Raw genomic sequence first — 14,274 nt, forward strand, 5'->3', positions numbered from 1 at the left:
GTGATCCACTGGGTCTTACACCCTTCCTGTCCCTTCTTCAGTAGTGTTCCCAGAACCTTACATATGGGAGTATTTTATAGATTTCTGCATTGAAACTAGGTTCCACAGTTCTGCATTTTGATTAACTGTAATTTTTTTCTAGTGGTTTCTGTTTCAAAGAGAATTTAGGAGTGTGTGTGTGTGTATGAGGGGGTGGGTGGTGTACACAATACATATATGCATCTAATAGCAATTAGTGAAAAAAAAAGAGACCATGAATTTAAAAGAGAGCAAGCAGGGTATATAGGAGATTTTGGTGGAATGAAAGGAAAAGAAGAAATATTCTAATTGAATTATAATCTTTTTATTAGATATTTGCTTCATTTACATTTCAGGTAGTATCCCTTTTTCTTGTTACCCCTCTGAAAACCCCCCATATCCCCCCCTCCCCCTGCTTACCACCTCCCCTCACACTTCCCTGACCTGACATTCCCCTACACTGGGGCATCGAGCTTTCACAGGACCAATGGCCTCTCCTCTCACTGATGTTTGAAATGGCCATCCTCTGCTACATATGTAGCTGGAGCCATGGGTCCCTCCATGTGTACTCTTTGGTTGGTAGTTTAGTCCCTGGGAGCTCTGGGGGTACTGGTTGGTACATATTATTGTTCCTCCTATGGGGCTGCAAACCTCTTCAGCTTCTTGGGTCCTTTCTCTAGCTGCTCCATTGGGGACCCTATGCTCAGTCTATTGGTTGGCTGTGAGACATGGGCATTTTGATCCACCTTCCAAGAAGGATCAAAGTATCCACACTTTGGTCCTCCTTCTTCTTGACCTTTATGTGGTCTGTTAGTTGTATCTTGGATATTCTGAGCTTTTGGGATAACATCCACTTATCAGTGAGTGCATACTGTGCATGTTCTTTTGTGATTGAAAATATCTCACTGATATTTTCTAGCTCCATCAATTTGCCTAAGAATTTCATGATTTCATTGTCTTTAATAGCTGAGTAGTATTCCATTGGATAAAACTACCACATTTTCTGTATCCATTCCTCTATTGAAGGACATCTGGGAAAGTAAATGTAAACTATAATCTTTTAATAAAAACACAGTGAGATTTATTTTGGCCTCTATACACCAATTAAAAGTATATTGTGGTCTCCTCTGGGTATTGTATACAGAAGGAAAATGGTCTGTGACTGATGTTTGAATATTGTGGCGTTTTAAAGAAGAGACACAAGTTCAGTACTCTGTACACTGAAGAGGAGAGGCATGAGAGGAGGAGTCTAAACAGGAAGGTGCCATGTGACCCCACTGAAGTTAGTGACATGCTGCAGAAGGATGCTGGGAAATGCTGAAGCTTTTGTCACAGAGGGTTTGAAAGCTTTTCCTTAAGGAAAATTAATTTAGCAACTATGTGCAAAGAAGTTTATGGGAGAAACAGGAAATTTGACTGTCTTGTGGAAAGATGGGTTAGCTTTGAGCAATGAGAGAGAGAGCAGTTGAGAAGTATCCTGGCTCTTACAGCCAGGGCTTTGGATGCTGGAGGTATGGAGACAGCATTTCTCACTCTAGAATGTGGACCATTTTGATCTGGATGATTTTTTTTTTTAGTCTTCCCCATTTCTTAGCTGAAGTAGGATAGTTGATGCATGATTTTCATATACATGAAAGAGATGCTGATCACATATATTACATTCATATATACCCAGTTTTCAAATTTCTAGAGTCTTCTTCCAGTTTAGAAGTTACCACATCTTCTGCCTGCCAGTGTCTTACTAATATCCATACAGTTCTTTTTGCACCTTTACACCTTAGTATTATTTTGAAATACAATCTCATCACACAACCTTAACAAGCTTGAAACTCACCGTATAGAACAGGCTGTTTTCAAAATGCATAGAGACCCAAATGCTTTTGCCTTCTGAGTGCTGTAATCAAGTACATGCTCCACCATGCCTTTGTAGGAAGAAAAATCATCTAAGCATAGATCCGGAAGGCATTTCAGGGATAACTGAATTAAAAGTATTTTTCCCGTGACTGATGGGAAGCCTTTAGAGAATCTGTCTGTATCAATGGGGCCATCTCCTTAGTCAGTTAAACTCCTTTAGTTTTTCTCCTTCATCTGGTAGACACTGGACCAGGGTCATCTGGTGATATAAATATAAGAAAGAAGTAATCGATACACTCATCAATAAAGTACATATAAATGTATGTGTGATGGACTAACTACTGTTTCAGTGAGAGAAAGAAGAAAATAGATCTTGTGACCCTAAGGTTTGCTACTTTGGGATTAATGTTCAAAGGCTTTCCTGTAATCCTTCTTATATCACTAAGATATATCTATATTCATATCTGTGTCTGGATAGAGATAGATAGAGATAGATAGATAGATAGATAGATAGATAGATAGATAGATAGATAGATAGAAAGAGAGGTGTGTGTGTGTGTGTGTGTGTGTGTGTGTGAAGTATGAGAACTAACCCAGGAAGGAGGATTTATGTCCACACTCCCAGTGGACGTAGAACATATGTTTCAAGACAGGTAGTGTCATAACCCCCACACTTATTTTCATCTTATTACATTTCTTGTCAGTGAATGTGAACTGCCTGGCTGTAGAGTCAGGTAGCCAATCATTTTCTTCTACATTCTTTATTCTTGAAGCTCTTCTGTGGTATTTCCTTTAGTGCCCTTTGTTCCTGTTGCTTCTGTCCCAGACTTGCAGATCTTTACTCTGCGTGTTTATCAAACTGATACTGGATTCAATGTATGTCTGTTGTTGGATACAAAAGCATAATGTTACTTTCAATATACATTTGGAGTGACAGATGCTTCCATCTCATGCTTTACAGCAGTGTCATTAGCTAACTTAGACCCCATTCAGTTGAGAGATAATGATTTTATTTACCAACTCAATTATTCCACTTATGTTGTTTTAGTTAAGGTTTCTATTGCTATGAAAACACACCATGACTAGGACAACTCTTATAAATGAAAATGTTTAATTGGAGGCTGGCTTACAGTTTCAGAAGTTCAGTCCATTATCGTCATGGTGGAAAACATGGCAGCATCCAGGCAAACAAAGTGCTGGCAGAGGGGCTGAGAGTTCTACATCTGAATCCAAAGGCAGCCAGGAGAGTCTGGCATCCTCAGACAGTTTGGAGGAAGATCTCTTCCATAGGAGGAGACCTCCAAAGCCCACAGCTACAGTGACATATATCCTCCAATAAGGCCACACACTCCCTATGGACCAAGCATATTCAAACCACCACAAATGTTCAGAGAAGTCTAAAGTTTTACCTAAAACTTTTGGATGTATCTTTGGAGTTTAGGTTTTCTTATTTAGTAAGAGTTTATTTACATTATAAAGCATATCACTTCATCATCGAGTCTGTGTAGCACCTTCTAATCACATATATTGATAGTTTCACAGCAAAACAATCACATGAGCATTATATGGGACAAGTTGACATTTTGGCTAGTCCCAGGTAAGTATTGAGTCACATTCTGTTTTGTTACCGAATACGTTACAGTTGTAAGATGTGTGGATCTTGCAGCCACAGATAAGGGCATGTTTGTTTAGTAACAAGATGAACGGAAGTGTAATGTCTGCATTCAGAATGCATCATTTGTCCGGGCGGTGGTGGTGCATGCCTTTAATCCCAGCACTTGGGAGGTAGAGGTAGGCAGATTTCTGACTTCCAGCCAAGCCTGGTCTACAAAGTGAGTTCCAGGACAGCCAGGGCTACACAGAGAAACCCTGTCTCAAAAAACAAACAAACAAAAACAAAACAAAACAAACAAACAAACAAACAAACAGAATTCCCCGTTTATTTCATGCCCTGTCTACTCAGCCGTTTTACTTTATTGTAAGCCCAATGAGGGGGAGTGGGGGAGGGAGGAGGGAGAAAGAGAGTGCCTTATTGGCTTAAGAATTTATAAACGTAGCAGAAGGGTTCAGCCACATGTGTTCGTGCTTCTGGGCTGACATTTGCCGAGCTTTCTCTTAATCTTCCATGTGCGCTGTGTCTCCAAGCTTTTTCCATTCTTGACTCGAAGCCTCTGCAATCTCCAGGTACCCTCTTGTGGTGGCAGAGATGGATATAGATGCTTATTCCACTGTGAAGTCTTCCTGATTGAACCTTCCCACCAGAAGATCTTGTGGGCTCACTGGCTCTGATGGAGTCACGGGACCCATTTTTAAACTAAAGTCAGCGGGATAAGATACTCTGATTGGTTTTGGTTCTGGAATATCTGATTGATCTTGGGGTCGCAGTGGATCACATACAGGATGTGACCATGCAACAGAACGAAACAAGGATGAATCTGGGAGCTGGTGCCCGAGGAAACAGGAGACACTGGGTGGTAAAGGATAAACACTGCGTTGCAGATTCTCTTTGTACGAAATTCTAGTGGAGTACAGTTGGATTCAAGATCTTTAGCTCTTCTAGCTTTCCTGTTGATTGTCTAGCACATACGTACAGTGTTGTAGGTAAAAAGTATAGAAAATCTTTTCAACCTAAAGGCACATTTACCTCCCAAACTAGTGTTTCTCAGCCTTCCTAATGCTGCAGCCCATTAATGCAGTTTCTCATGCTATGGTAACCCCCAACTGTAAAATTATTTTGATGCTATTTCATAACTGTAATTTTGCTGCTGTTATGAATTGTAATGTAAATATATGATATGCAGGATATCTGATATGAAGCCCCCCTCCATGAAAGGGTCATTTGATCCCTTCCTCAAAGGGGTCCCAACCCACAGGCTGAGCACCACTGCTCTAAACTGTTCTCATAATCCCACAGTAGTCCCAGGGAGCCCACAGCATCCTGAGATGCAGGGTGGTCAGTCTTCTGGGAATGTCTTCGGAGAGACAATACTGTGACTACGGTATCTGCAGTCCAGCATGGACAACTCAAAGCTCTCTGTGTGGATCTCCTGCTAATGCTATTTTGCTTTTGTCTAGAATGCAGCTGTATACTGTGGTTAAGTATATTGGCTCTGCTGTAGGCTGCTTTAGTTTGAGTCTTGTTTTCTCTACTTTATGTGGATGAGTTACTTTGGTCCCCTGTGCTTCTCCTGTGTATAAAATGAATGTGACAGAATAACTTCTATCATTCATGTTTGGAAAGGGTCACATGAATCCATACATACAAAGTTCTTAGAAAGGGCCCTGACACACAGTAAGTAGGGCTATAATCCTCAGTGACTATCTTTATTCTGAAGGGTAACACGAACTCAAATTCATCTTGGTAAGTAAGGATTTTTGTAACATGGCCATTGGCATTTGGATTCTGATGCAGTGTGAATATTATTATGGGTAATGCCATCTATCTTAATGTCTGGCTAAAGATAGAAAAATTAAGCCAGCCATAAGTTTTTCAAAAAGCATTTATTTTTGACGCAAGGGATTCAAGTGTGTTTCATAAACTTATAAGTAGAGTTTCTTTCTGAACTGAGGGGAAATGAATCTAATCTCAACTCCCAAATGAGAGTCCTGTTTTTGTTTCTATTCTTCCTCTAAAACACCAAGCCGGATGTTTTCCCAGAGCCTAGAAAGCAAAAATTAAAAAACAAAATAAAACAGATATATTACAATGTTTACCATTTACCCCAGTCCACAGTCACGAAACTCACAAATTCTTTCAATTTCCCAAACATGATATAAATGTCAGCCCATTCTATAAATTGACTTTATGAAGCATTTCTGAGCTGAGCCTTCTGACATTCACACCAAGGTTTCCATAGTAACTAATGTGTTCAGAACGGGGAAGAGCAGGAGGAGACGGACAAACAAAGGAGATGATCCAAATCGGAGAGATGCGTGAAGAAGGGCGCCGAGAAGGTTCTGAAACTTTGAACCATTGCTTCCTGCAAGAGACGGGGCTTCTCATTCCTCCCAGGAGGCTTCCTTCCTGACTGGCTGACTGAAGGGTTCTTATTGAAGATGGGTCTTTACTAAAAACCTAGCCAGCTAGCACTCAACTTTACTTGTACAGTGACTTATTGATGCCAACCTTCCCCTCCTTCTTTCTCCTCTTTCTCCTCTTCCTCCTCCTCTTCCTCTTTCTTCTCTCCTCCTACCGCTTCCTTCTCTCATTCTAATCTTTATTGTTTTTTTTTTCTTTCGAGATGCGTTGGTTGCCATAGGTAACAGAAATAATTTGTACCTGTCATTGAAATGTCAATAAAAATAGGAGGAATCAAGTCAATTTAGAGACTAGTTAGAAAGTGGGGCAGGGGAGTACAGGTGTTAAGCGATAATCACAGCTGTTTGCAAACACTGTGGTTAAAAATGAAGTGCCAATATCATTGAAATATAGGTTCTCTTCTCAAGTGTCATTAAGTGGTACCCAACCACTGGCATTTAGGAGTTCCTTTTGATGATCCCCATTTCTACAACCTAGCATCTTTTTCTTATGAAAAGGTAAACAAAGCTGTGTCTATGCAAATAGTTCTAATTCTCAACATGTTGGTGGGGGGGGGGTTGTCAGCTGAGGGTAGGTTGCTCACCGGTGTCTAACTCAGACACCCCTGTCAAGAAAAATGGATCCTTGAAATGGTCATATCCTAATCCCTTACACTAGTAACTTGTCTTCCTGGCAAAAGGGACATTGATAGATCTTAGTGGAAAAAGGTGCCCTAGAATGTCCAGATGGGGCCCAGTACAATCACAAATGTCATTTTTAAAGAGAGAGGTATAAAAGACAAAGTCAGAGAAGCAACCCTAGTAATGGATGTAGAGGTTGAGTGTCATGAATCCATGAGCCAAGTTATGGAGATTGTCTTTAGCTATTTGAAAGGGCAAGAACAATGGTGTACTGGCTTGTTTTGTGTGTCAACTTGACAAAGGCTGGAGTTATCACAGAGAAAGGAGCTTCAGTTGGGGAAGTGCCTCCATGAGATCCAGTTGTGGGGCATTTTCTCAATTAGTGATCAAGGGGAGAGGGGAGGGCTCCTTGTAGGTGGTACCAACTCTGGGCTGGTATTTGTGGGTTCTATAAGAGAGCAGGCTGAGCAAGTCAGGGGAAGCAAGCCAGTAAGTAACAGTCCCCCAAGGCTTCTGCATCCGCTCCTGCTTCCTTACCTGTTTGAGTCCCAGTCCTTACTTCCTTTGGTGATGAACAGCTGTGTGGAAGTGTACTCGGAATAAACCCTTTCCTCCCAAACTTGCTTCTTGGTCATGATGTTTGTGCAGGAATAGAAACCCTAAGACAAATGGATTGGCTTTTGAGTTCATGGAAGTAGCATGGCACTATTGAAAGCTTGATGGTACCCAGGCCAATGCTATAAACCTCTGCCCCCTAGAACTGTAGGACAGCCTGTGTTGCGCTCATCAGTCCGTGACAGCAGCAGATCTTAGTTCTTTCTGTCCTAACAGGCTCTCTAACACCACCTGACCTGACTAGGAGAAGAGAATGGAACCATTGGTGCCTGCTGACTGTGCATCCCTGGCCCTTTCACATCATTACATGCAAGTCTGTTTTTTCAAACACCTTAGGATGAGCACCAGGGGCATGGAACATGGAAGGATTAGTGAGGCGAGGTGGTTCCAGTTGCCTGGCTGGACCACCTCATGAGACCAAAAGCTCCCAGGCTCTGGGTGAGAGTTTATAAGTGGGATTCTTGAACACATAGTCCTGTCTAAAGATTAAGCTGCTTCCTGGGTGAAAGCGCGAGCTTACTAATTTGACAGTACATGCTTCGGTCCAGATGTCGACCTGCTTCATGGGCATCTGTGAACCCCATGGTTCCCCACATTGTGCTGGGTATGTAGTCTATACTACAAGAGACAGCTTATCTAAGCTGATTATAGGTTTTCTGATTTTTTTCCCTCTTATCATTTGGATAGTGCATTAATTATGGTGTGCACGTATGTGTGTGTGCCTGTGTGTGTGTGTGTGTCTGTGTGAATTGTGTGAAAGCCAGAAATTGTCATCAGAAGTCTCCCTCAATTATAGAACTTATAGAACTCCTAGCTTGTCAATTCTGGTAGGCTGGCTTACCAGTAAATCCTAGGAAGTCTCTTGGGATTACAGGTGTGCACCATTGCACCCAGCTTTTTAACATAAGGAAGTATTAGGGATAGAACTTAGCTCTTCATGCCATCTCTCTAGCCCAACTATGGTAGTTTATTTTATCTCCCAGTATTATAAAGATCTTGGAGAAAATCTTGTTATTTTCATTTCATGAAAGAAGAAAAATGGACATTCAGAAACTAGATCTTGATGAGCAGTACAAGGTAAGGGGTCAGAGCTGTGTTGTGGCCACAGGTGTGTCCTCCTGACCTCTCCATTTTAATTGCTGTATCACTGCCACATCAAAGGCACCATGGGGTGATGACAGTGGCCTTCTGTACCTCAGGCACTTAGTAAATGGCTTTAATTCTCTGATTTCTCATGGTGGCTTTAATTCCTATTTACACAGGGGTGAATGGGGGCAACGGCCGTTTTAGAGTCTAAAGAACTGATGTGGAGAGAGAGGTTCTCCTGGTCACGGATCCATGTGGCCTTTAGACATTAGTTTATGAGCTAGAAACGTCATTCCGAGGTGAGTATATTGTGTGAGCTTTAAATGTTCTTGTTATTTTCTTTATAGGTAAATTCTATAGAACTCTAAGGTGACTTGCAAGACTTCCCCTCCCTTGTAAGTTCTGTTGCTATGGGCTGAACATCTTAATTCCCCAACATGTATATATGATCAAGCTCTAATCCTCAATGACAACCTAGGAGAGGTCATCAGCAAGAAATGAGTTACTTGTCACCTTAATTGTTAGCTTTCCAGCCTCTGGAAGTGGAAGAAATAATTATGTTGGAATCACCTAACCTACAGTATTTTGTCACAGTAACTCAGACTCTAATCCTTTTCCCGGTGAATATGACGAGCTATTGTGCCCATGGTTTTGTTCCTAGTTAGTGACTTGGAACTGATTAACAAGGCAATTATCTAAACAGAAGAGTTTTAGAAGAGTATAAGAGGACCAATAGAAAGGTCCTTATTGTGAAGTATAGTAAACCAGAGAGTGGCCTCTAGATGCTGAGTGTGATCCTTGATCAACAGATAACAAAACAGCAGGACGTCTGTCTTGTGCCAGTAAGGAAGGGAATTCGGTTCATAGCCTGAGGGAGCTTGGAAGAGTATCTCTTCATAGTAGAGCCTCTAGAGAAAGATACCTCTAGTGCATCTCAAGAGGAGTTCAGGGCCTGTGCCTATAGCCTTCATACCATGAGATAATTAATATGAATAAATTGTTGACAAGTTGTTCTGTAACAGTGGAAGTCCAATATATTTTTCTAAAATGCATTTTTGAAAAAGTCTTGTTTGGAATAGGTAGAGAAATAATAGAGACCCCATCTTTATTTTGAGGAGTTGAACACTGCAACAGTTTACATAGTTAAGAGGACCATTTCCATTTGCCCAAGAGCTGCCGTTTGCAAAGTAGTAGCACAAATGACCGTCTCAGATCAGATTTTTGATGGAGAACTCTGACAAAAAGTTTTTTTAATGGCCTCTGAAAATGTTGGAGCTTCTAAATATGCCTCAAGTGGGGTGTAGGTGGCTCATTCCAGGATGCCTGTAGAAGGTGTTAATGGGAAAGTTAGTCATGGGGGAAAGGTGACCCCTGAGCAGATCCACACCTTCTGGCTAAAAGAAATTCCTTTTTCTTGGGATTGGTCAGTCCCTCAAATATAGGATGTCCTTTCCTGAAGGAAGGTTACCTTCCAGATACCAGGAGTTTCTGTGAAGGTAGCCAGAGGCTGGTAATTGGTCCCAGGGCTGTTTGTCTCACTGGGGCAAAGAGTCTTCCCCTTCCTTCTCTCCTCTTTCCTCTAAAGAGCTTCAGAACATCCTTTGTTCATTCAACACTTCTTGAGCCATAGATACAAACAAAGTTTTTGCCTGGCTCTTGGACTCGGCAATCTCTGGTCTGCAAGAAGAAGTCAGAACAGATGTGGATGCTAACCCTTAATTTTAAGCAGCATTGTTTCCCAAAGGCTAACTATATATGCTAGAAGCTGGGCTAGGAAGTCTTATAGATGAATGGTCTAGGTCATCCTTTCAGGTAAGTCGTCTGAGATCCTAAGAGGGCAGTAGAAGACAGCTTTGAGTAGAGTTGATCTAGTGCCTCCATAGAGCTTGGAATATGTAGGTTTATTTGATGAATGAAGAATGAATGAATGAATGAATGAATGAACTGATGAGCATATGATCATGACTGGTAGCTCTGGCTTTGCTATTAGTGTTATCAGAGTCACCATAACAAGAAGCCCAAGGCGCATAGCAGGTAACTAGGATCCCATGACTGTGTCCTAGATCCTGTTAGCCATTAGATTGAACAGCTGTGTCCTTGGTTCTGTCCCACCTAGGGGGACTGGTCATTCTGAAGTGGTTGGGTCCAAGATCCAGGCAGTGTGTGATTGTGGGCAGTGGGGCTCTCTGCCAGTACCCTCTGTTGGTGCTGGCATACAGGTACAACGCCTCTGAGGACTCATGAGTAGGTGTCTGATGAAGACTGATGAACTGCTCTGGGGAAGAGGGGGCAGCCACGACCTATGTCCTGACCACAGGTGTTCCTTAAATGCTTAATTTCATATTTGGGGAAGCTGAGCGTATCCCCTCAGTGGGAACAAGAGGTCGCCTGTAATGTTCAGAGTTTCAAAGTAGTCTTCTTTGAAACGTCTTGCTTCTGGGCTTCTTTAAGGAGCCCAGGATGGAGGCATTTTGAGAGAAAAGGGAGAAGAGTTAGTGACCTTGAATTAAGAATCCATACTTCTTGTTACCTCCCTAAGCTGGAACTAGAGGCTGGTACTGGGAACCTGGGAACTCTCCCTTCCATTTATTCACTGGAGGTTTGTTTCTTGGAGGAGGAGGAGGAGGAGGAGGAGGAGGAGGAGGGGGGGGGAGAAGCTGCCTTTGGGCCAACCTTGGGAATTGAGATGCAGGTGCAGCCCTAGTGAGCTGGAAGCCAGAACACTGCCTCCTCCCCTCACAGCCTCCTCTGTCTCAGTCCCACCTGCAGACACAGCTGCGAGTGCCACACCCCACTGGTATTTGGGCTTGCTCCCCTCCACTCCAACTGATAGTAATTACACTCCCTCTCCCGCACGCTGGTATTACTCAATTCTTTTCCTTTCTCTGCTTCATTTCAAGACGCCACAAACAGCATTCACTCACATCCCAGCAAGCACAATTAAGATGTCATCGCTCTCTCTGTGCTTTTGTTCTGTTCTAGCATCAAGTGAGGACAATTCCAGGGGATTGTTTCTTTCGATCCTCCTCCCACAATTATCTCCTTCAGCTTTCCTTCTTCTGTCTTATTGAAATTCCAAATACATAAAGCTAACTTTATTAATTTCTATCTCAAAAACTCCAACAAAGGTGCACTTATTCTCTCATGTGCTTCCCATTGGAATAACATAGTCTAATGGTGGAGAAATGTACCTGCAGTCACTTGAAAAGCAAATATGTATAGACAAACTGAAGATAAAGAGGTAAGAATTCTTTTGAAAAGAGAGCGCAGATACATTTGCTGGCCGAGTCGAGTTCTCTCTAGAAATGCCAGGAAGTGGGATGGGAAGTGGGAAGCAGGCTGAGAAGCAGGAAGTGGGGTGGGAAGCAGGAAATGGAGTGGGAAGCAGGAAGTGGGGTGGGAAGCAGGAAATGGAGTGGGAAGCAGGAAATGGAGTGGGAAGCAGGAAGTGGGGTGGGAAGCAGGAAGTGGGGTGGGAAGCAGGAAGTGGGGTGGGAAGCAGGAAGTGGGGTGGGAAGCAGGAAGTGGGGTGGGAAGCAGAAATGGAGTGGGAAGCAGGAAGTGGGGTAGGAAGCAGGAAATGGAGTGGGAAGCAGGAAGTGGGGTGGGAAGCAGGAAATGGAATGGGAAGCAGGAAGTGGGGTGGGAAGCAGGAAATGGAGTGGGAAGCAGGAAATGGAGTGGGAAGCAGGAAGTGTGGTAGAGACCAGGTAGTCCACCAGGGTAGGCTGGGAGGCACTGGATTTGAGAGCACGGCTTTCTTTTGAGAGCAGCCGAGTCCCTGGTGACTGTGTTTCAGATCTGAACACAAGCTTTTCATCCCTTCCACCAGAATGTTGGGCGCCCGTGTGAACATGTCTAAAATGAAATTCTAAATTAGTACTCATTGAAAGTTGGTTTGACACAAAGAAAGGACCACGAATGAAGCCTTCTAAACCTTGTATACATTTCCAATCAATGTTCAGTTCTTTGGAAAAGTCATTGTTACTGGTTGAGGAAAGATTTATTTAATTCCCAAATGCCACCTCCAGAGGGCACAGCTGTCTCAAAAAAAAATTTTTTTTTTTTTAAAGTTCCTTCAGCTTTCTTAAGCTTGAATAAAGGGGGCTCTGCATACGGTTCCTGGGATCTGAAAATGAAGCATTTAATACAATACATTTTAACATTCATGTACATGTTAAAACAAGGTAACCCTTTGTTCTTACAGCTATTTAGTATGCATAATATATTTACTTTTTAGAAAAACAAAAACAAAAACATGAAGCTGGTGTTTTAAATTTGCCTCTAGCTTAAAACCCCAGTAATTTTAACAAGTGACTCTAAACATAGTCCTGTAACAAGTTTTTACCATTAAAATGTATTTATAAGGTTACTTGTTTGTCTTTGTATTTCTAAGAGAGCATTTAGAGTGGGTCTCCTAAAGTAAAATATAGTGTATCATCCATATCCCGGGGCGGGTTTAAAGCTTTGTGTGTTTTCTAGGGTGCAGCGTTGTGTCCAGAATAAATGCGCGGGAAGCTTTCCATTCTTGAAGCAACACAAACCATTTGTGGGGGATTTATTTTGCAACATAAAATTTATGGTGACTAGTTATTTAAAATGCTTCTTATTTATCTGCGGAGGAGGAGGAGTTGACAAGAATCTGTTCTGAAAAGAATGACGTTATTTTCTTTTAGAACATACATCGAACAATTCATCTCTCCCCCTTTTGTCTCCGACATCTCAGCTGTGTTTAGTGTGAAATTGAATCCTGTTGGGCTAAAAATCTAAGAACAGGCAGGCAATTTACATAGAATTTCCCCTGTGTTTTCTTTACGCTTTCACTTGCTGTTCACTGGAGGTGTAGGGGAAGTATTTTTCTTTTCTTGGTTCCTCCCCCGGCCCCCACCTCACAGGAAAAACATTACATATACAGAAAGTGGCAAGGAGATGTAAAAGAGACAGGAGTGTTTAAAATCTGGCTACATATGTAAAAGTCTTTTAAGGTTTTAGAACGTTATTTCTCTGTTGGAATGAAAAATGTCTGTGCTTAACAGGGTAGATGTTGGTCAACTTTTAAGTTTGTGTCTTGTCAAAGGGCAAAGGGAGAAGTCATCAAAACAGGGTTCTCTGCAGGGGATCCTGTCAGGATCTGGTGTTGGTGAACACGTGGTACACGAGAAGGAAATACCCCTGACATCAGGGCAAGCTGCGGCTGAGCCACCTGGCACTAATATGTATGGAACACAAGTACAATTATAAAAATCAGTGAATTTATCTCTCTTCTACTGGGCTTCAGTAAATTAAATGCTAGTCTACTGATATATCCTTTGGCCTTGTATCCTTTGGTCTTGTCTGCCCGTAGAGACAGAAGAAGACTGTGGATGACAAAGAGGACGTCTGAAATACTGTCTCTTCGGTCCATCACAGTCACTCCCATTAAAACAAAAAGGCTTTCCACAAATAGCTCTAGAGAGTTACCTTTGGAGCTGTTGACAAGGTAGAGGGGAATCCGAGAGGCCATTGTGCAGTCCAAAGGCATTCTGGAGTGTTTTCGCACAGGTGAATGTTTGGCCTTCTTTATGGCCAGAAAGAGGTAGTTTGCAAGGAATTAATCACAAGCAGTTTGGATTATTTTTTTCATGATCATTCTTCTAAATTTAGAGCATAAACCCGAGGAGGTACAGTAGAAAAGGACAGAGTTAGACCAAGTGTCTAAACTGGGAAGGATTGGGAACCGAGAGCTTTGAAAGAGACAAAATGTCTAGACTGAAGCTTTTCTCTCTTCTTTATTCTTACTCCATTTCATCTACACAGAGAGAACTTCCAGCATTCATCAGTAGATGTTAAGCATTGCAAGAAATCCAACACCACGGAGACAGAGCAACATAGTTAGCCACCAGAAGCAGTCACCTCCCATAGAGGCTCTGCTACATGAGCTACATGGGGTGTGTCTGTGTGGTGCCTCCAGACTGTGGAAGGAGGTTTTATTAGCTGGTGATCTCTGAAGTTGCCTGCCAATGAAAATGCTGCCTAAATCCGTTTTGAGCTCCAACGGCACAC

Source organism: Apodemus sylvaticus, chromosome 20 (assembly GCF_947179515.1).
Source record: "Apodemus sylvaticus chromosome 20, mApoSyl1.1, whole genome shotgun sequence".
NCBI classification, from domain to species: Eukaryota; Metazoa; Chordata; class Mammalia; order Rodentia; family Muridae; genus Apodemus; species Apodemus sylvaticus.